This window comes from Alligator sinensis, unplaced genomic scaffold, assembly GCF_000455745.1.
Source record: "Alligator sinensis unplaced genomic scaffold, ASM45574v1 scaffold108_1, whole genome shotgun sequence".
Classification (NCBI taxonomy): Eukaryota; Metazoa; Chordata; order Crocodylia; family Alligatoridae; genus Alligator; species Alligator sinensis.
Genome location: NW_005842110.1, coordinates 2,050,914 through 2,056,254, shown reverse-complemented (window position 1 = coordinate 2,056,254; position 5,341 = coordinate 2,050,914).

The following is a 5,341-nucleotide window of genomic DNA, read 5'->3' as shown; positions in this document are numbered from 1 at the left end:
TTGTTTTGGTTTTTTTTAATTTCTCTACACCCTGCAGATACACTAAAACAGCTCCAGCCGTGTTCTTGAGTCTATTTGTAATTTCCCTTATTTGCAAAGGTGTATATGCAACCCAGAAAGTTTATTCAACAGTGGAAGCAGCAATCAAAGAAAGCTTGCTAGGGTGCAGTGCATTGGGCAAGATAAACTATGATGGAAACTCAACCCATATGGATTCAGCTTCCTGATTGTTTGGAATCAGGTTTTACACAAGTCAATAGCACCCCTTTCTTCCCAGGTCCCCGAGTCTTGCCAAGATCTTTCTCTATTTCTGTCTCCCCATGTTTCCATGCAAATTGTTTATCCCCAAGGGCTTGCCTACAAAAATTGAGGTCTGACACTCTTTGGCCTTGTTGACACTTACCTGAATTTGCCAGCAGACATTCTGGCAACAGACAGCAGCTGCCAAAATGGGTGCATGTCCACACAATCCTGGGGGCTCCATAGGACTTGAGACAGCAGCTGCATCCACAGAACATCCTGGAAAGGCACCAGACTGAAGAAACTGCTGAAGTTGGCAGAAGGCGTATGCATATCTACATGAATCTTCTGCCAGGTGCCAGATGGCAGCAAAGGCATTACTTTGCTCAGTATGCCCTGCATAACTACTCCCAGGCGAGCGTGAGGGTGGATACATTTTAAGTTTTGTGAGAACTGAATGTAGACTAGGCTGCAGTGCTAGGCTAACTGCCTGGTGTACTGGCTCCTCCACAAAAAAAGCACAGAAACCTAGGACATTAAGGGCTGGACTTTTAAAAACTTTGACTATTTAGATTCCTACATGAGGTGGCCTCAAGCTCAAAATTACTTAGCGCTAAGCATATCCCAGCTTCTTTAATGGAAGCCACGGGGGCAAGCTCTCTAGATGCTCTAATCCAGAGGTAGGCAACCCCTGGCACAGCTGCCAGTGTGGCATTTTGCTTGGCATTTGTGACTCAGGGTGGATGACAGGAAAAGGGTCGGGGCTGTGCTGCCCCAACAAGAATTGGGCCACTCCTGGCTCCCCTACCATCTGCCCCTGGTACACCAACATCTTACAAATTGAAGTTGCGGGTGTTTTTGGCACTCTGCCCAAAAACGTTGCCGAGCCCTGCTGTAGTCCCTTAATTCTGGTGCCTAAATGGGAACTGAGCTCTTTTAATTAAGCCAAAGTATCACAACCTTGCAGTAGGAGATAAAACTGAGCCAGTCCCCAAATACAAGGGCCTTCCAGCTTCACGGTGTGGATCAGTTTCTGAACTCTATCCTCAGCACCCTTGTCCTTCCCAGAAGCAGTTAGCCATTTCCCTTAGAGTGGAAGTGATCGCATTTCATAAAAAAGAGGATGTTCAGAACAACTGGGTTGGTGTGGCAGGAAGAGAAGGAACGAGGGATGTAATGTTACGGGAAAATTTCTTCTAGTGCTGTGCCCTGAATTTTTTTAATTAAGCCTCTCTGCCCCCACCTGCTCCCCAATTTTAATCTCAGTTTAAATAATCTCTACACTATAATACTAAATCAGGGATCAGATGCTAGCAAAGTGGCTCACTAGAGAACCCATGTATAAATTAGATCAGCCTGAAAAGGAGCCACAACTCAAGAGCAAAATATACCTACCACAGGGGGAAGTTGTGGGTCACACTTTTTTTTTTAATGGACTGTCCAAGAATTTACAGATAGTTGGCAACCCTGTCTTGGATCATCTTCGTCTGCTCTGTGGATTTAAGGGAGCATAAATACTAACAAGATGCGGGCTCTAAGCATGTAAGTGGAGTTATGACATTCATCTCATTCCTCCAATATCCTGACCTAGCAAAAAACTACCAAACCATCAAACTATCTGGTTTGCAGAGATGGAACTGAGAACAGTCAGTGTTCACACTGTGTTTTGAGGACCTAACGGTTTTGTAGTGCTTTTTCAACTATAATTAGATGCCGTCTCCTGTCCAATCAGATTTTTCCATGAAGAGCCAAGGTTAGTGCTGTTTAGAGCATTCTGCTACAGGGATGGAAAAGAAATGGGTCTCCAGTGACAGTGCAACTTGAATAAACCACACACTACCATCACACCGTAGACCAGAGAAAGTAGTGTTTCATGCAAGTGCCAGAGAATCCATACCACTGAGTCTAGTATTTGCAACTAACACTTGAGATCTGCAAGGATACCTTTACTGCCATTTCAATTAACTGCTTTCTCAAGATCTCCCCTTCTGCACAGAAATGGATTTTTAAAACGGGAGACCTCTAAAGCAGTAGTTCCATATTAACAAGCAGTAACCACGTGGTAGATAATACTAGCAAGCTTTTACAGAACATTTTTTGTCAGGGGTCTCTCAAAAAAAACCCCTTCTTTTGGCTTTATCTATATGTCAGGATGTCAGGAGAACGAAGATGGAATTTTCACGCACAATTTGTTGCCCAAATTAAAGGGAAGGCTGCACAAGGAAGCCTCACAGGTAGCACTCAGCATAGAGGGTTCAATACAGGACCATTGTTGAACTGGCAATAGGCAATCAAGAGGCATGAATGCACTAAACAAAAACACAGCTTCTGGAATATTTTCCATCCAAGTTTCTTGACTGAAAATAGCGCTCTCCATACTGCAGAAGTCTTCACAAAATAATGGCTATTTTGAGGGGAAAACTCTACCCTTCTCCTAAAAAAACCCAACCGTTTTCAGAAAAATCAAATGTTTCAAAGACCTTTTCTCCCCACATAAAAATGATTTCCCAACCAGTTCTAATAAATAATATGGAGAATAAAAACTGGCCTTCCCATATTTTGGGATGGTAGCTCCCCAAATACCTTTTAAGCAATGTCTGCTCCAGTAGTGTTTAAAAGGTGACAAATGTGTAATTACATTATGTATGAAACAATGAATTCTAGAATATTACTAAATAACTTATTTGCATTATGTTTAGTCAAACTTGATTTTCATTTTTTGTACAGAATAAGTTTTTTCTTCTTTTAGAAGTTATTAAAACCTTCTTTTAGAAAAATAAGGTATTAAAACCTTCTTAAGATGACTAGAGAGACCTTTAAATCTCAAACACCAATATTTGAACTTTTGGAAAGGATCTATCAAGAACAGCTCAGCTGTTTCTATGGGCTTCTTCATCAGTCACCTTGAGATTCATGTCTGAGTTATATAACTCTTATTCTGCAGAGCTGAGGTGTCTGCCAAAATCTCCTACAGAGTCTTTAATCTGTTGGTCCTGGATAAACTATCATAATAGAAGCAGAATCTGAAGTTTCTCCTCCAGGGTCACTCCAAAAGAATACCTCACTTGAACCCTGGAAGGCACTGAAGGACACCCCATCACAACAGCAAAGTTAAGTGGCATTTGCCTGTGCTCAGTTATCAAGGGTCTGAATTCTAGATAAGCATGAGACAACATGCCCCAAGATGCCCTGCTTTGCCAGAAGTATGGCAAGTCACAGAGCCAATGACTGACCAAACCAACCCCCACACCCTGAGGCACCAGCACACTTGGCAAGAGAAGGAAGACTTGTCCTAGCCTTTGCAAAGGAAGGGATGGGAAAACAAGAGACAATAGGAAAAAGAAAACGACGCTAAGGTTAAAAAGTAGTACATGACAATAAGAATTGCTAACAAAGTATAAGGAAAAAATATATCTCCATGTTTTAGTATCCTGTGTTTTATCACATTTTGCAGGTGGGGGGGAATTAGAACCGTTTAAAGGGGCAGGGAGGCTCCCCCTGTAAGGCTGAAATCAGTCTAAACCAGCCCCTTTCAATTCCAACGTAGGTTTCACTGTGTGTGTGTGTGTGTGTGTGTGTGTGTGTGTGTGTGTGTGTGTGTAAAAAACACTTGTGGGGGGGGGGGGAGGGAAATCTTGAGGACAGAGCACAATTCATTCTACTGCCTGGCATCTGCTGAAATGGAAAGCTATCTGTCCATGTCAGCAAGAAAAACAGTCAGAAAGGTATAAAAAAGATCCTAAAAAGTCTATCTCTAACCCCAAACTATTTCTGTTTTCAACATAAAGCTTTCCAAGCAGGTCCAAACCTCCCCCTCCTCCCACCATATATACTTAGATCACAGGTAGGTACACCCCAGCATGGATGCCAAAGTGTGGCACACAAAGGCAATTTGCTTGGCATGCACACCATGGAACGGATGGCAGGGAAGGGGATGAGGCCCCTTGCAGCTCCTCTGTTCACCCCTGGCACGCCAACATCTTACAACCCAAGTCTGCAGGTGTTTTTGGCATTCTGTCCAAAAATGTTGCTGACCCCTGGCTTAGATGATTGTTCTCCTGGGTTAAGACTTGATGGTAGATGAAGCAAATCCTGAAAGCAAACCTGATCCAATAATTAAGGCTCACACTAAGAAAGGACACTCCCTTCCCCCCCATTATACATGAAAACCAGATTTTTATTTGGAAACCCATATCAAATGAAGAGTTGCAAGCTCTTTGGGAAATGGACTGGCTTGTGTTCTAGCTGTAGGCAGTGACTAAATCAATTGGGTTCTGGGCCATTACTGGCAACAGTACAATACATGTAAGTACAGAGTATAAAATGTTATTCATTCAAAGTATAGATAGACATTGAAATCCTTCATTGTGCTATGCGTCACCACTAAGACAATTCTGTACTATACATCCCTCCTTCCATCCTTCGTGCCCAGTAATGAGCTTCCAAAGTCAGTTTCTGGTTGAATTTGATTGGTTTATTTTAGTTTTACACTTTCTCCCTCACATACAGTCATTGAATAGTCTGTATTGTTAGATTTCTACAAAAATATCCATTTTTCAAAAGCAGAAAAGAGGGAAAGATATTTCAATATATAAAAAGGGGGGAAAAAAGCTAAATCTGACATTTCATTATATTCTTAAAAACATTCCAGGCTATTTACAGATGTATAAAAAACAAAACCAAATCTCCAGGGCTCTTGGTCTAGTGAGAATATGCTCCTTGCTGGGGTTTCCATTGTTCTCCCGATTCCAAACCCTCTTGCTACACAAGTCACACATCCTTGCATTACTGTCTCTTAAAATTGTGTACATGATTTCCGAAAGATTTGTTTCAAACCAACAGTGGCAGGGGTGGCGTCAGCATTCAAATTCATAACTAAACAAAGCTGCAGAGATGGGAAGTGAGGACTACAAAAAGCAAAAGACCGATGATCATTTCAAACAGGCTTTGTTGCTAGGCAGAACCTGCCAAACACCTCTCCTGGAGCTGTGCCAAGTGGTTTTTTCCGCAGTTCAAGTCGGGGTTTGTTCCCAGTTGATTCTGTGACACCTTTGTGGAATAAGGCATGTCACCTTTTATCTCAACTGTATGCCTTTGATAC